Source organism: Pinus tabuliformis, chromosome 7, assembly GCF_031772625.1.
Source record: "Pinus tabuliformis cultivar Carrire ecotype Pingquan chromosome 7, CPIR1, whole genome shotgun sequence".
NCBI classification, from domain to species: Eukaryota; Viridiplantae; Streptophyta; class Pinopsida; order Pinales; family Pinaceae; genus Pinus; species Pinus tabuliformis.
Genome location: NC_142293.1, coordinates 726,138,178 through 726,157,514, shown reverse-complemented (window position 1 = coordinate 726,157,514; position 19,337 = coordinate 726,138,178).

The following is a 19,337-nucleotide window of genomic DNA, read 5'->3' as shown; positions in this document are numbered from 1 at the left end:
ATTCTATTCATGATCAAAGTAGAAACCTTTCTATAACAGACTCAAATAATGGTAAAGACATTCAGTTAATGTTTAAGGTGTCCTATCATTTACCATTTTTTAACTCCTTGATATTATTACATAGTCAATCAAGGTATGAATATGTTTCGTTTATTTAGATTAATACAAGGAATGTAAATAATAGGATTTAATTATTGATCTACCTCCATTCATGTAAATGATGCGCATATCCCTTCCATATAATACCAAAATCTGATTAGTGTCAGACTGTCTTATCCAATCATCTGTTTTACTCATCCCCTTCCATTATGATATATTTGTCTCATACTTATTTCATCATTGCAATTACCAACCCATATCATAATTAAAAAATACATAGTCACCCTTTCAAATTAACCCGAGCCTATTTGAAACCCTGAAAAGCAAGGAATTGTCTATCTCGATAGTATTGCTAAATTCAGTGGTTGATTAACCTGTGATTCTCTACATCTCCTCCTCGGCCTTTGACATTGTTTCATCGTTGGCATGGGGGCTGACAAACATGAACCTACCTTTTCCCAATTTCATCTTAGCCCATAATATGCATCCTGTAAGAGTTGATTTGAGGAAAAAGGGTGGATAGACTTCCTCAAAAAGTTTCATGGATACAATGACAAGGTTTCCATGGCATTCACATGGAGCTTCAATGGGAAAGTAGCAGAGGTTGGGAATTTGAGGATTAAGGTCACAAAGAAATTGATAGGAAAAGAAACTAGGTTACCTTTAACTGACGAAAAATACTTCAAGGGTGGACCGCTCGAATGGGATGATTGTGCCAAATTTCTCAAGCCCGCATACAAAACTATCAATTGGTCAAAAGGGGTTTTGAGAAGTTGTATCGAAGAGGAGTGGTGGCCACTTATTATAGTGCTACAAAGGTTCATCACTTGTGAGGGAAGGTATGCAATTGTATTTCTATATCATATTAGGCTTCTCTTACATTTCATAGATGGGTATGAGATTAATTTTCCGTTTTTCCTTCACCAAAGTTTATGTAAATTTGCTAGAGGTGTTCAATCTGCTTCTAAAAATGCTGAAACCAGTCTATGTCATCATAGTTTTATAAAAATTCTTGTTGTTTATGAATTGGGTCGGAAAAAAAACACATGGGAAGAATTTTTGGTTGAGAATTTTCCTGGGGAAGAGAATCACATTAAGGGCCGTCAATGGATTTTCAGTCCCCGATCCAAGAAGCTAGAAAAAGAGACTAAGGTCCTTCATGACTCTGCTTCCAACCATGACAAAGGTATGGATAGAACCCGTGAATTAGAAAAAAATGCATGGAAGTATAGTGAACCCTCTAGTGAAGCATATATCTACAAACCATAGCTCTTTCGTAAAGAAATAATTTGTTGTAGCGGTTACAACCACCCTCCAAATTTTTCCTTAGCTTCGTTTTGGAGCCTCCCTACCAAATTTTCATATTAGCTTGCCTTGCTTTGTCAAGTTCACAAGCTTCAATGTTTTTCTTGCACAAAGGTAGCCTGTCAATCACAACTCGGTACATTCCCCTCACAGGTTGATCACCCGGACTTGGTTCAACTGCAGGCTGAGAAGCTCCCCCAAGAAATTGCACAATTCTGGAGGGAAACTAGCCTTCCCTCCAGAAATTACACAATCCTAACTAGCAGCCTGCTGGGCTCCAGAATTTCACAATTCTGGCAGTGAACACTCATAGTGAAAATTGCGCAATTTTCCCGAGCAGGGCTAAAAAGCCTAGACTTTGTGCAAATATGGGTAGCAGTCCGCTGCCCTACCTAGAAATTGTGCAAATCTCCTGAGCATCTAGCCCAGCTCCCAACCAGAAATGTGCATTTTCTCCCAGCAGTTGAGCAGTCCCTTGCATGTGTAGTTGAGTCGACCAGTTCCCTCCGGGACCGAGCAAAAATGACTTGCATGCATGGGTTGCTTCTCCCAAGGCATCATACAAAGGCATCCCTTGTTTCAGGAATCTATTTTTAGCAGTTGGAGGTTACATGCAAGGATCATTCAGAAACCTCCCACCAAGTGTCGATTTCCCTAGATTTGTGGCATGCACGTCACAAACTTGATGTTATAAAAACTCATCAACCGGATGCTGCAGATCTCATTCCTCACATCAAACTTGAAGCTCTGACATCCCACATCACATCTAGGAGTTGTTGGCACACTCAGTTCAGCTGTTTTGGGGTAGGCCCGCTTTCCATGACTTGTGTTTCACTTTTGGTGCTTTTTGTGTTTCTCTTCGTATGAATGTTGTCAACTTGATTTCAGTGAGTGTTTGCTATTGTTTTGATACTTACTAGCTTGTACTAGCACCATTTCAGTTTTCGTTGCTATATCATTATTGTCGCATGCATGAAACTATTTTACACGAATGATTTTCGATTTGGCGACTCGCTTCAGCCACATGCATGTTGATATATTTACTTAATCTTTCATTCAATGTTTGCATGCACAGTTAATCACTTCTACTTTCAATTAGTGTTGCCATGCATTCACTGTCATATTTGCTTTCAGTTACTCGTCGGCAACTCTGGCCAACCTTGGCCTGGATTCTACCTTCACTAAGACAACATTGCGCAATTTGGGGAAGGAACGCTCTATCTTCCTCTCCAGAAATGTGCATTTATACCTAGGCACTGTCCTCCAGGACTATTTTGCGCATTTCTGAGGGACAGTGATTGCTGGCCCAGAAGATGGCGTAATGCAGTGACTGAGCCTGCAACCATTTCTAGCTAAGATTGTTCATTGCGCAATTCCAGCAGTCAGAAACCAAAATGGACTGTGCAATTCACATTTCCAGCAATCAGTCAGTCTCTTAGCAGCCAAGACTATGCCTTGCACAGTCTTGGTAGTCGGTCTCCTGACCTCTCGACTGAAATTGCGCAACCTTCATGATCAGTCACACAAGTATGTTGCAAGTTAGCTCTCAAGTTCATTTTGGTTTTCGACTGACAGATTGCTCGCCATGAGTGTTTCCATGTCTCCAGGTATTGCAGGTGTTCATCTACCTATCAGAAGTGCAGGTACAATAGTTTCCAAGAAAGCAGAGTCAAAGACACCATTCAGAGCACACCTAGAGATGCAGCCGATCAAATGTCTATGAACTTTCCTACTCATGAAGATATCAAGTTTTTCATAGACAAGGACATCAAGATATGACAAAAACAACATCACAACAAGCAGCATCATGAATAGTAGCTGAAGGCAGCATATCGAATGCAACGAATGCAACAAATGCAAGAGGAAGGTTGTTGACAACATAAAGGTGGAACAAAGTTGCAAGCTCAAGAAGATCCATTGATGATGAAAGAAACTTTGGAGACTCAGGTTATGAGGTGACAACGCGACATGAAGATCACACGAAGACAAAGAATGGAACAAAGAAGGAGTTGTAGGTGCTAAAGTAGCAAATCAAGGAAGAACATGAAGCTGCATAGACAGAAGAACAAGTTGCAGCAGGAACAAGAACAACAGTGGGCGCAACATGCACTCACAGATGAAACTGCACCAATACAAGTTTTAGATCTATTCCGGCAGATAGCACGGAGCAGACATGGTGAGAAGTGTTGTTGATTGCACGCAAGGGATTTAGCAGCATGCATGTCATTGTGTCCATGCATGCGATCCAAACCATTCAGCACACTCGCCAAGGCGAAGACAAGAAGCAAGTCGAACTGGAGCTAATCATGTAGTTCGGCAAGTTGATGCACATGACCACTAGAAAACACTTGAAGATTAGCATAGACACTATGCATCAGTGTGTTGCTGGTTCAGTCGCACCCAAGAAAACCATGTGCATGTTAGTAGATGAATTGGATGAAGGAGCCACACCAATGCACCAGAGGCAATGAAGGCAAGAATTTGCTTGAGCAAGATGTCACCATGGGTGCATGCAAACCATCACGGACGACCAAGCTTGGAATCAGCTCACCACCTTCACCATCACAAGCATGTCAAAGAGTTCTTCTCATCACAATAGACCGAGTGTCAGTGATGTCTTGCATGGCTTTCTCAAGCCATGTTGTCTCACATGAATGCATGTGCATTGTAATGTAACGTCATGTCAAGTGTTAATAGTTGGATGTAACAGTCATAGAGTAGATGAAGAGTCATGAGGGTAGATGAGCTATCACAAAGGGGAATGTAAAGGGTCACCCCACCCTTTGCTATAAATAGTACCTCATAACTCATTTTATAGGCTTTTGGTCATCCAAGCTTTTGATAAGACTATCTTGGAGAGAGCTTAGACATTATTATAACGTGCCTTGGCTTATCTACTGTACAGAGCTAGTACATCTCTTTGGTGGAGCAAGCAGATGTGGCTGTAACATTCCACTATTGGCGCTAGCGGGTGTACTGGAACTTACACTTCTTTATATAATAAGAGCCAACATGTTTCATGCATATGTTGTATTGTATTCCAGCTGTCTTGTTTACTCTAAATGGCATATGCATTTGATTTCTTATGCACGCATGTATGTACTATTATGTATGAGCACGTATGAATCTTTCTGAAATGTGTTTATTGGCTTAACCATCACTTTGGATTTCCATATGACTTTCTTTCCATCTTGTGATGCATATTTGCTCGTGTGTTCCCTTCCCATCTAAGTATTGTTACAGGTTGCTAAGGGGCGCATGCATATCAACCCACCAGTGTTAGAACCTCTCATACACCTTCCTTGACTCACTACATCGGTCACACCCTTGCTACTAACAGAGTTATCTTGCTTGCCTTTGTGCAAAATCGTGGTCAATGCATTACCATATGACCCACTGCTAGGACTCCCACACCAAATGGTCTGAGGTCTAATTGGGACTTCTTACCGGGGAGATCCCCTTGACATGTTGGCAGGTCCAACACCGTCAACATTTTGGCGCTAGAAGGAGGGCTAGATGAAAAGTTAAGTCCTCACATCTGTTTTGAATCTCTACACATCTATCATGACTAACTACCGAGTTGCTCTTCTAGAATGTATGTCTTATGGAAATGATTTCATCATCTCAAAAAAGCTCTCGGATAACTTGTCTCATAAAAAATTTGATGGTGGAGGCTACGTAGCCTTGGTTAGGCACGCAGTTGGCATTGTAGGCTCATGCGAAAGACATGGATTCTTTGAAGAATACATGAGCTGCATGTTGTTCGTCTACACGCTTCGAGGGCACCCCATGCACTAGTGTGCCACACTACTTAAAAAATCTATTCATTCTCTTTCTCATCTAGTCGCAGAGATAGACTGTGCTTTCAATCACTTTAACTAGAAAGCACTTGATCAAGAAATTCTGAAATTACGAAAAGCACCTGATGAATTTGTTGATCAATTTTACACATGCTTTTGTAATATTGCATACTGATTCCCTGAAGATGAAATTGATTGGGAATTTCTTTATGGAAGATTTGAGTATCTTATTCACATATCTGAACCCCGCTCAACACACTTCGGTGATGGAGCTGCACAATCACAGGCAGGCACAGTCGCTGTCACAAACTGTCCGCCTTCATCTCATTAAATAGCGCCACCACTACTGAGTGATGTGGGAGATCATGCACATGGCTCTGTTGAACTGTTACACTCTCCCACCCCACCTTCTATTGAGATTTACACAGGTTTGGCTTGCAAGCCTGTTGGTTTTCATGTGGACTCTTTCCCTCGACCTTTTTCCTCACGTTTTATTGATCCTCCAGATTGTACTGTCTTGTGTTCTCCCTCTCCCAACTCCTCACTTGTTGTGAATGTGGATCAAGTTGTCGATGGAGTTGGTGTTATGAAGCCAACTTGCACCATCATTCATGATGAGTGTGTGCAGGAATCTCAAGAAGAGCCCGCGGTGAAGGATGATTCCCTCCCAGTCGTGCCTTATCCGCTTCATCCTGACATGCCTTGTGATTTTTCCACTGCTGATTTCCCCTGTGAAAACCCATTTCTGGATGTTTCTACTTCCAATCATTCACAGGACACCTCAGATGTCATTCTATCATTACAGTGCAGAGAGGACACATCTTCCTCAAAAAATCCATTCAATCTGTCATTTATCTTTCTTGAAAACACAGAGGGTGAACATATTTGCTTCTCATCTACCCCTCTGCCTGATTCATCAAATCATGAGGATGCCAACAAACATCCTGAATTTTCTGATCTTGGTTGTCGTGATCTATTCACTTCCTCATCTGATCATGATGTTGATTCAACCATTGTTAATCTATCCAAGAAATTGGTCTACGATGATCTATCTGTCAATGAGGTTGAAACCCCCCAGACTGTCGAGGCACTTCAGCCCAAGCTGATGGTTATGTTAGGCCCTCGTTGTCCTGAGGTTGGTTTCACTTCTGGTTAGGAAATTGTTGAAACACTCAAGGCTCCTCATCACTCTCTGCTTTGCATTGAAGATCAACCAAACACCTAGATTTCACTTCCTCCACTCAAACTACACGATCCCATCACTCATGCATTGGAGGAATCTTACACAAAAAGCACACATGCACAACACAAGTAGTCTACCTTTCTCATGTTTTCTTGCATGTCACAGTTAAGAGAATGCATACATTTAACATGTGCATGTAGTTTAGCACAATATCATGGCAGTTCCACAGAATGCATGTCATGCACTTTCACTCATCCTTGTTTTGTGGTTGCTTGTAATCTCGGAGTGTGTTTGTCTTCACTGTTACATCTTTCTTGTTTGCTAGTTCACACAGTTGTCTTGTTTGCGAACCATGCCTTCACCAACATGGGTCAACCAATGTGCCGGTGGATGGATTGGAAGTATCACTTAACGTGAGATGACTCATGCACTATTAGCTTAGAAGGAGTAGTGTTTCTTGCATGCTTATTTGATTACTTTGTTTGTTTGTTTGTCTGCTTGCTTGTTTGCTTACTTGCTTTGCTTTCATTGTTGCTTCTACTCTTTCTTTGCTTTGATTGTTTGTTATTTCGCTTGTTTCATTTCGTAGGATAGTTTTGCATGAAACCATGTATGACTCTTGAAACGAGCTAGGTAAAGTACAAGAGGCCTTGTGCAGCTATCATTACTTGGTATTTTTTCATCCTGCCTCTATATGAAGAAAATTTTACTTTTAGTCCATGATCTGTCGATGGAAAATATGTATTTTTTGAAGTGAACCTTAGTGAAAACACAATGTGTGTGTGCTAGCTAGTGTCACCTACTCTAGTTGGTTGTTTTTGGGTTAACCCTTGTCAGCTCAGTCAAGTAGAGTAAAGTGAGGGGGAAAACCTTAATAGGCATGTCAGAGGTATAATAAACTACTTCTCTATAGGAACAACCTCTTTTTCTCTCAATAAGTTTGGATCCCTCTTTTTCCTTTGAAATGAATAAGTGTTATGCAAAGTTACGAAAAATGAAAAAAAAATGAAAAAGTGAAAAAGGTTTGAATTTTTTTTTGAAAATGAATAAGGCGAAAGAAGAGAAATGCTTCTTATGTAGAGAGGTGATGCAAGTAACTTTGCTAGGGTACTAAACAGGTTCACTGGCAGCGGATCCATGCTTGGGTTCCTATGTGACTTCGTCAAGGTACTATCCAGGCCTACTAGCAGCGAAGCAACACCAGAGATGAAACTAAGACTCTGACGACTATACTGCTTGTGCAACAATATAACCCTCAACCCCAATCGAAAACAACTGTGTTGCCTTGGATTGGAATGTGTGTCAATCGATCAAGAGCTTGGCAGATGCTACATATTACAGTCAAGCTAGTGTGGAAACCAAGAGGTGCTGAGAACTGAACAATACTTTCGAAGGTGTTAGACTTGCTTTTCATGAACAAGGTCCATTCAGAGAGTTGGAGTTCTACCAGTGTGTCGCCAAGTGTTGTAGCAGCTACAACCACCCTCCAATTTTTCCTTAGCTTCATTTTGGAGCCTCCCTACCAAATTATCACAGCAGCTTGCCTTGCTTCATCAAGTTCACAAGCTTTAGTATTTTTCTTGCACAAAGGCAGCATGTCGATCATAGCTCGATGCATTCCCCTCATAGGCCGATCACCCAAACTTGGTCCAACTGCAAGTTGAGTAGCTCCCCCAAGAAATTGTGCAATTCTAGAGGGAAACCAGGTGTCCCTCAAGAAATTATGCAATCTTGACTAGCAGCTTGCTGGGCTCTAGAATTGCGCAATTCTGGCAGTCAACACTCACAGTGAAAATTGCGAATTTTCCCCAACAGGGCTAAAAATCCTAGAATTTGCACAAATCTGGGCAGTATTCAGCTGCTCTGCCCAGAAATTGTGCAAATCTCCTGGGCAGCTAGCCTAGTTCCCAACCAGAAATGCACATTTTCTCCCAGCAGTCGAGCAGTCCCTTGCATGTGCAGCTGAGTTGACTGGTTATCTCCGGGACCGAGCAAAACTGACTTGCATGCATGGGCTGCTTATCCCAACGCAACATGCAAAGGCATCCCATGTTTCAGTGATCTATTTTTAGCAGTTGGAGGTTACATGCAAGGATCATTTCAGAAACCTCCCACCAAGTGTCGCTTTCCCTAGATTTGTGGCATGTGCGTCATAACCTCGATGTTATCAAAACTCATCAACCAAACACTGTAGAGCTCATTCCTCACATCAACCTTGTAGCTCTGACATCCCACATCACATCTAGGAGTTTTCGGCACACTCAGCTCAGTTGTTTTGGGGTAAGCCCGCTTTCCATGACTTGTGTTGCATTTCTGGCACTTTTTGTGTTTCACTTTGTATGAACGTTTTCATCTTGATTCTAGTGAGCGCTTGATGTCATCTTGATACTTACTATGTTGTACTAGCACCATTTCAGTTTTCATTGCTATCTCACTGCTGTCGCATGCATGAAATTGTTTTGCACAAACGATCGTCGATTCGTCAACTCGCTTCACCTACATGCATGTTGATCTGTTTACTGAATCTTTCATTCAATGTTTGCATGCACTTTCAATCATGTCTACTTTCACTTAGTGTTGCCATGCATTCATTGTCATATTTTCTTTCAGTTGCTCGTCGGTGAGTCTGGTCAACCCTGGCCCACTGGGACAACATTGCATAATCTAGGGAAGGAGGGCTCTATCTTCCTCGCCATAAATGCACATTTCTGTCCAGGCATTGTCCTCTAGGACTATTTTGCGCATTTCTAAGGGAAAGTGACTACCGGCCCAGAAAATTGCGCATTGTAGTCACTGAGCCTGTCGCCATTTCCAGCTGAGGTTGCGCATTGCGCAATTTTAGCAGTCAGTAGCCAGACTAGACTCTGCATTGCGCAGTTATAGTAGTCAGATAGTCTCCCAGCAGCCCAGACCGGGCCTTGCGCAGTCTTGGCAGTCATTCTCTCGACCTCCTGGTTGAAATTGTGTAACCTGCATGATCAGTCACACAGGTATGTTGCAAGTCAGTTCTCAAGTTCATTTTGGTTTTTGACTGATAGATTGCTTGCCATTAGTGTTTCCATGTCTCCAGGTATTGCAAGTGTTCATATACCTCTCATAAGTGAAAGTACAGTGGTTTCCAAGAAAGCAGAGTCAAAGACACCATTCAGAGCACACCTGGAGATGCAGTCGATCAAATGTCTATGAGCTTGCCTACTCACGAAGATATCAAGTTGTTCATAGACAAGGACATCAAGGTATGACAATAGCAGCATCACAGCGAGTAGCATCATGAACAACAGTTGAAGGCAACATACCAAATTTAACAAACGAAACGAATGCAACGAATGAAATGAATGCGATGAATGCAAGAGGAAGGTTGTTGACAACATAGAGACAGAACAAAGTTGCAAGCTCAAGCAGATCCACTGATCATGAAAGCAACTTTGGAGACTCAAGTTATGAGGTGACGACGCGACATGAAGATCGCGCGAAGATAGAGAATGGAACAAAGAAGGAGTTACAGGTGTTGAAGTAGCAACTTAAGGAAGAACATGAAGTTGCACAGACAAACGAATGAGTTGCAGCAGGAACAGGAACAACAGTGGGCGCAACATGCACTCATGGATGAAACTACACACGTACAAGTTTTAGATCTATACCAACAACAGGCACGGAGTAGACATAGTGAGCAGTGTTGTTGATCTCATGCAAGGGATTCAACAACATGCATCTCATTGTGTGCATGCATGCAATCCAACCCATTCAGCACACTCGCCAAGGAGAAGAAAAGAAGCAAGTCCAACTGGAGTTGAACATGTACTTTGGCAAGTTGATGCACATGACCACTAGCACACACTTGAATATGTTGTGTCCCTATAATACTAGTGATTACCCCATTACTATTGTAGTTATACTTCTTATTTATATTGTTGTGCCCCTATTACCCCCATATTGTTATTTCTGTGCCCATAGAATCCCTCTATTGTTATTTTTGTGGCTTTATATTATTATTGTTAGGTCGGCTGGATTATATTGTGACTCCTTAGACTCCTATATATAGAAAGGAGGTTTTGTCATTTGAATCATCCAAGAATTGCTCATTTATGTAATGTAAAGGAGGTTTCCCCCTCGAAGAGGTTGAATTCTAAGGCGTTGATCTATCTTTTCTTGAGCAAGTTTCATAACATTTGGTATCAGAGCTTTGGATTCTAGGGTTTCGCTGCTCCAAACAGGTCATCGTGGCATTTTCGCTATACCTTTTTTTTCTGTGATGTTTCAGAAGTCGCAAAAAAAACCCATTTGATAAGAAATCGCACTGAACCTTGGGTCTGAATTTCAGAGCTTTTCACGTGATATTTTCAGAGATATGATCTGAGGAAGTTGGTCTTTTTGCAGACTCCTGAATTACATTCAAAACAGGTGACCTGGGGAAAATCGTTATAACTTTCTCTCTGAGGATAGGATTGAAATTTCGTAAGAAGGTACAGAAAGAGGACGGAATGTAGTTTCTTGTATGCATTTTTCAGATCCATAGGTCGAAACAATGACTCGTGGCACGTCGTACAAGTTTTCTCTACTGAACTAGTCTATAAGCAAGTCATTGTGGGAGATTTCGCATAACTCTTCCTTGGAGAAACCAATTTGGGTCAGACTTGTGGCATTAGAAAGAGGACTCAGAAGGCTACTACAGGTCAAAATTTCAGAACTGAATGATCCGAAATTACAGAGATACGTCAGATTCAATATCAAGCTTCTACAAAGTGAAAAAAGGTGTGTAGTTTTTTTTAAATTTTTTCATAAGCTTGGTTTGAAGGAATTCAAAGGGCATAGTAAAGCATTATTGTCGGTAACTGATGCCTCGAGGAAATAAAATGCAAACACCTAGTAAGGAACCTGAAAGCTCTAGCATGACTCATGAAGAAAAGGAAGAAATGCTACATGATATATCAAAATTACAAGAACAAGTGCAACAAATGTCACACTCACAAAAGCTAATAGAAGCTAAGATAAATGGCGTGGAATCTAAGATAAAGGGCATGGAAGCTAAGATGGATGATTCGAACATAGATTTGAAGAGAGACATGGCAGATTTGAAGACAGACATGGACGAATTGAAGATAAATATGAATAAGTTGCTACAAGAAATGGGCACTAAGGATGAAAGGGTACTAAAGGAAACTCATGATGAGAATAAAAGAAATGTTAATCATGATTCCATAGATGCTAATGTTGGATCGAAGACTCACCATATTCCAAAAATCGATATGAGGAAGTTTGATGGCAAGGATCCTGCCACATGGATATTACAGATGGAGCAATTCTTCGATCTCAATAATGTGCAAAACACACAAAAGGTACGTATGGCAACTCTATATTTGGAACCAAATCAGTTTGTATGGTATCAATGGCTTTGCTCTCGTAAACAATTTATCACTTGGGCAATTTTTACGGAAGAATTGATAGCACATTATGAGGATACAAAAAGCAACACTTTTTTTAGCCAATTAATAAGTCTCAAACAAAAGGGTTCAGTAATGGAGCACATTGAGGAGTTCCAAAAATTGAACATAAGGGTAAAAGATATTCTAGAGGAGCATAGGATTGATGTGTTCATAGGGTCTTTAAAGGATAATATCCAACATGATGTTCGCCTTTGGGAACCTGATTCATTAGAGAAGGCATTCAGGTTAGCAAGAAAAATGGAAAGAAAAATTATGGCAACCAGGAAGCATACCACTCACAACTATAAAGATGGAAGTGTTGTTGGCCCTAGTCTTCCACAACCTATAAGGTTGACACCACAACAATTGGAAGAAAAAAGAGCAAAAGGGCTTTGTTACAGTTGTGATAGCAAATACACTAAAGGTCATAAGTGTGCCGAGAAGAAATTATTCTACATAGATTGTGAAGAGGAAGAAGAAAAGGAGAAAGAAAGGTTAAAAGAAGAGGATATACTCCAGGAACAAAGCCTAGATGAAGAAAAATTAAATCCGACCATATCTTGTAATGCATTGGCGGGAATTACCACTCCTCAAACCATAAAGATAGAAGGACAAATCAAGAAGAAAAAGGTAATAGTGTTGATTGATTCAGGAAGCACCCACAATTTTATTCATTGTAGGGTAGGAAAGAATTGAATTGCTTCCTATATCCAGCACCAGAGTGTCAAGTGATGATTGCAAATGGAGGAACAATAAATTGCTCTGGAAGGTGCCATAATATCAAGCTATCCATGGGAGAATATGTATTGACTAGCCCAATGCTTTCCATTCTAATGGGAGGTGCTGATGTTGTACTAGGAGTCCAATGGCTACAATCCTTGGGTACAATAGCTTTTAATTTTCAAGAACTTTTCATCAAATTTTCTACGAAAGGAAAGGAAGTTGAATTAAGGGGTATTGCAAGGAAACCAGGAAAGATAATCAGCTCTAATGGTATGACAAAGCTTCTAAAAAAGGATCAAAGAGGTGTAATTGCACAATTATGTCCGCTAGATGTTTCCACATCGGAATCATCTATTTCTCCAGATCTCCAAAAAGTCCTGGACAATCATTCCAGGGTATTTGAGACTCCCAAAGGTCTCCCTCCTATGCGTGATCATGATCATGCTATTCATCTGATTCCAGGAAGTGTTCCTCCAAACATCAGGTCGTACAGACATCCCTATGTCCAAAAAAGTGAAATTGAACGTATGGTTGCAGAAATGCTAGAGGCTGGTATAATTCAACCAAGTCAAAGTTCTTTCTCTGCTCCAGTAGTATTGGTGCACAAGAAGGATGGATCATGGCGCATGTGTCCGGATTATAGGGAGCTCAACAAGCTCACTATTAAAGATAAGTTCCCCATTCCTGTCATTGATGAATTACTGGATGAACTGCATGGATCAATTTACTTCACCAAGTTGGATCTTCGTTCGGGATATCATCAAATCAGAATGAAGATTGAAGACATTTCGAAAACAACATTTACAACTCATGAGGGTCATTATGAATTTTTGGTCATGCCTTTTGGCCTTACCAATGCACCTTCAACATTTCAAGGTTTGATGAATTCAATTTTCAAACCATTCCTTAGAAAATTTGTGTTAGTATTTTTTGATGATATACTAATCTACAACAAGTCTTGGAAGGATCATGTTGAACATGTTGACAGAGTGCTACAACTATTGGAGGAGAAACAATTATATGCAAAAAGATCCAAATGTTTCTTTGGAGTCCAGGAGGTGGAATATTTGGGTTATATTGTATCTCATGAAGGAGTTAAGGTAGACCCTAGCAAAATTAAAGCCATTAAGGAATGGAAAATCCCCACATCCATAAAGCATCTGCAAGGATTTCTTGGGTTGACAGGGTATTATCGCAAGTTTGTTAAGAATTATCGGAGAATAGCAGCACCTCTAACAACATTATTGAAGAAAGATGCATTTTCATGGACTCCGGAAGCAACAAAGGCCTTTGAACATCTTAAAGAGGCAATGTGCCAAGCACCGGTCTTAGCTACACCGGACTTCACAAAAACCTTTATTGTGGAATGTGATGCTTCAGGAAATGGAATTGGTGTTGTTCTAATGCAAGATGAAAGACCCATTGCTTTTGAAAGTCGTCCAATAAAGGGAAAGTTTTTAAGAAAAGCTATTTATGAGAAGGAAATGTTGGCAATACTCCATGCACTTAAGAAATGGTGACCCTACCCAATGGGAAGACACTTCAAGGTAAAAACGGATCATGATAGCCTTAAATACTTTTTAGAACAAAGATTATCCTCTGAAGAGAAACAAAAGTGGGTCACAAAGATGTTGGGTTATGACTTTGAAATCATCTACAAAAAAGGGAAGCAAAATGTGGTGGCAGATGCACTCTCAAGAAAGGATGAGGATGTGGAAGCATTTTTGTGCGTCATTTCTATTATCCAACCAGATTGGATAAATGAAGCAAGGGAGGAATGGAAGAATGACGAAGAAGTTTGGGCACTTATTCGAAAGCTACAACAAGATTCCAGTACGTCTGATACATTTAGCTGGAAAAATGATTCGTTATGGTACAAAGATCGCTTATACCTCTACAAGAATTCCCAGCTAAAACAAAAGATTCTTATGGAATTGCACACTTCTCCCTTAGGAGGGCACTTAGGATTTTTAAGAACTTACCATAGGGTTAAGAAGGAATTTTTTTGGGATGGCCTTAAATCAGATATTCAAAAGTTTGTGGCGAAATGTTTGGTTTGCCAACAAAATAAAGTTGAAGCAATTAAGACACGGGGTCTACTACAACCTTTATCCATTCCAAGCCAACGTTGGGAGGAGGTTTAAATGGATTTTATCACAGGTTTACCCAAGTCTGAGGGAAAAAGTGTCATCATGGTGGTAGTTGATAGACTTACCAAGTATGCACACTTTTGTGCATTATCACATCCATTTAAAGCCATTACAGTTTCTACTGCATTTATGGAAACAATTCAAAAGCTACATGGAAACCCAAAGATTATTGTAAGTGACAGAGATCCAATTTCACTGGAAATTTTTGGACATAATTATTTTCTTGTCTTGGTACTCAGTTAGCTCATATCTCATCTTATCATCCTCAATCTGATGGGCAAATTGAGATAGTAAAAAAATGTTTGGAAGGATATCTTCGTTGCTTTGTATATGATAAACAGACACAATGGGTCAAATGGTTGCCTCTGGCTGAATGGTGGTATAACACTTCCTTCCATACAGCAACAAAAATGACCCCATTTATGGCACTTTATGGGTATCAACCACCATCCATCACATCATATTTAAGAGAAAATTCTAAGGTTCAGGCAGTGGAACATCACATCGAACATCAACAACAAGTCCTCCAACTCTTAAAGGATAACCTCTTGTTGGCACAAAATAGAATGAAACAACAGGCAGATCAACATCGCAGTGAAAGAAGTTTTGGTGTAGGTGATTGGGTATTCCTACGACTACAACCATATAAGCAAATGTCCCTAAAGCAAGCTAAGAAGGATAATAAATTATCACCAAAGTATTATGGTCCGTACAAGGTGTTGCAAAAGATTGGTACTATGGCATACAAATTGGAGCTTCCTGCAGCTTCTCGATTGCACCCAGTTTTCCATGTTTCATGTTTAAAGAAGGTTATAGGTGACAAGCTCCCAGTTCAAACAATATTGCCAGAACTTGACGAGGAAGGAAAAATTATATTGGAACCGGAAGCAGTCAGAGAAACAAGAACTCGACAGCTACGAAATCGATCAATTTCAGAGTATCTTATCAAGTGGAAGAACTTATCCGCTGATGATTCCACATGGAAGGATGAGAATTTGATGCAGAAGTATCCAGAACTACTAAAGCGTTGAGGAAAACACTTTTTTGAAGGAGAGGGGCATGTTGGGTCCCTATAATACTAGTGATTACCCCATTACTATTGTAGTTATACCCCTTATTTATACTGTTGTGCCCCTATTACCCCCATATTGTTATTTCTGTGCCCATAGAATCCCTCTATTGTTATTTTTGTGGCTTTATATTATTATTGTTAGGTCGGCTGGATTATATTGTGACTCCTTAGACTCCTATATATAGAAAGGAGGTTTTGTCATTTGAATCATCCAAGAATTGTTCATTTATGTAATGTAAAGGAGGTTGCCCCCCCGAAGAGGCTGAATTCTAAGGCGTTGATCTATCTTTTCTATCCTTTCTTGAGCAGGTTTCATAACAGAATATTAGCACGGACACTATGCATCGAGGTGTTTTTGGTTCAAGCACACCCAAGAAGACCATGTGCATGTTAGCAGATGAGGTGGATGAAGGAGCCATACCAATGCAGAGGAGGCAATGGAGGCAAGAGTTCGCTTCAACAAGATGTCACTATGGGGTGCTTGGACACCATCACGGACAATCAAGCTTGGCATTAGCTCACCACCTTCACCATCAAAAGCATGTCATAGAGTTGCTACATCACAATGAACCGCGTGTCGGTGATGTCTTGCATGGCCTGCTCAAGCCATGTTGTCTCACATGAATGCATGTGCATTGTAATGTAACGTCATGTCAGGTGTTAATAGTTGGATGTAACAGTCATAGAGTAGATGAAGAGTCATTAGTGTAGATGGACTGTCAAAAAGGGGAATGTTAAGGGTCACCCCACCCTTTGCTATAAATAGTCCCTCATAACTCGTTGTATAGGCCTTTGGTCAGCCAAGCTTCCGATAAGACTATCTTGGAGAGAGCTTGGACAATATTGTAACGCGCCTTGGCTTCTCCACTGCACAAAGCTAGTACATCTCTTTGGAGGAGTAGGCAGATGTGGCTGTAACGTTCCACTGTTGGGGCTAGCAGGTGTACATGGATGTATTGTATGACTGGAACTTACACTTATTTATATAATAAGAGCCAACACGTTTCATGCATATGTTGTATTGTATTCCAGCTATCTTGTTTACTCTAAATGGCATATGTATTTGCTTTCTTACGCACACATGTATGGACTATTTTGTATGAGCATGTATGAAACTTTCTTAAATTTGTTGATTGGTTTAACCATCACTTTGGATTTCTAGCTGACTTTCTTTCCAGGTTGTGATGAATCTTCGCTCGTGTGTTCCATTCCCATTCGAGTACTGTTACAGGTTGCTAAGGGGCATACTAAATCTCAACCCACCAGTGTTAGAACCTCTCATACACCTTCCTTGACTCACTGCAGCGGTCACACCCTTGCTACTAATAGAGTTATCTTGCTTGCCTCTACGTAAAATCGCGGTCAAGGCATTACCATACGATCCACTGTTGGGAGTCCCACACCAAACAGTCTGAGGTCTAATTGGGACTTCTTATCGGGGAGATCCCCTTGACATGTTGGCAGGTCCAGCACTGTCAACATAATCCCTAGCCTCAAAGGGAAAGAAATGAAAAGAAGGTAGTTAACAAAATAAGGAACCTATGATTAAAGATGTAGCGACCGAAAAACCCGAGCAAGGTAAGCAAAAGAAACCTCATGTGGAGGTCATGAAGCCGGTCACCTCACCAATAGAAGAACAACTTGAAGTAGAAATAACTGCTCCTAATAAAGGAAAGAGGAAGCTATTCCATGAAAAGGATGAAGCGACACCAACACCGACTCCACCGTTGCAAGAAACCCCAAAAGCATCTGAAATTATGACTGCGTCACAAGTTTGGTGACATACTAGAAGTATGAATTGACAAAAATGTCCACCATCAGGCACTCAAACCCTCGAGCCCATTACTTTTTTGGCTTCTCTTGAGCGAGAAGTGAAAAGCCCTCTCAGCTACTTGAAGAAATAGATAAAATGGAAAACAATTCGCCCAAGGAGGAAGGGCTAGTTGATAATTTCAAGGATATTTTAAATGATTCATCATTGAATGACCAGTCTAAAATAGCACCAACCATAGGGAAACAAGTAGTTAAAACCATGGTAAGCCAAACTCATAAGAATTCAAGCCATAAGGGGAGTAGTTCACAGAAGAAAACCCTGCCTTTGGAGGACACCACTACTCATAATGAAAAACACTTGCAATTGCAAGTAAACAAGTTGCAAAAAAAATAAATATGAAACTCAGATAATGGTCTCACAAGTACAAAACAATGCTTCTCCATGTTCGAAAGAAAATGAGATGTATAGAAACCATAATCTAGAGTTGGTATCCAAAAACGATGTACTAGTCTTGAAAAATAAACAACTTCTTAGTTGGAAGATGAGGCAACTAAAGCCCATCAAAATACTTAGTGTTCATGAATAAGCCTGTAGGTTTCGACGACAACCAATGAAGAAAACTCATGGTTTAGAACTTTTAGTTAGTGCAACGGGAATCTGAAAACATGGGTGGCCCAATTTTGATGACTAGTCAATTTTGAGGAGGAAAGTTGCATGAGGGAATGCACTCACTCTGACATGGGGGATTTTGGGCCCTACTTTTGTCATCCTTTTGACAACCTACTCTACTATTTCCACTATAAGCTACCCTATTTTACTCTTTTTGACACTTAGAAACCACTCTATATTGCCTAAACTGTGTTATTTTATAATTGGAGGTAAGAATCACAATAAAGATTTTTTTTACATATATTTGGTTACTCTAAGTAGATTTTAAATGAGTTTATATTTCTTGACTCACTATTGACTGATTTATTGATAGGGTTCTTAAATGTAAGGATGGAAACTTGCATACATTGACAGGTCACCAGTGACCCAGCATCTAGCTCAATAACATATCGGGTAGTCATTCAGTACTTAATTTTGTACTCTATTCAATACTTTAATTTAGATTTGGTACTAGTCAATCGATGAGCATCTCAAAGGTGGTTTCTTTTGTTCATGGTCATGGTGATAACTTCTTCAAACCTAAAGATAGCACTACAGTTGGATTAGTGCAGATACGATATGGATGAGTGATCTTTGGAATTGGCTTAGCTCAATTAAGCCTAGATCACACACGCATTTACTTTTCTGAGTCATTTCGTTGTAACTATCTTCAGGCCTTAAACTCTTTAAGAAGGCCCAACATTAGTGTGAGAAGTTACATACGGAGTGAAACTGTAGCAAGGAAATTGTGATTGTAAAACACCATATAACTTTGTTTTTATTTTAATTTGGAACACCTGGACTTATGTTTTATTGAAGGATTTAATATATAATCAATCTTGGATTTTATATTCGTGGATTCATGTGCTTATAATCTGTGAGTTATTGAGGTAAATTAGCTTGTCTTAGGTTGTGGCAAGGGCCCACCATAGACCTCAACCAAGTTTTGTATCAGTTTCAGTTAGATAGGAAGTGTGCTTGTTAGATTTAGTGAAACTGTACTTAAAATCTTTATTTCTCTTTTGAAATTTCTAGAATTTCTATACTTAGGACTGTAATTGAGTGATATTTGAAATCTTCCATAGATCTGAGTGTATGTTTAAGAGATAACTGGTTAGATGCTTGTTTCGAATTGTGTGGGTTTGCAAATCATTTCTATA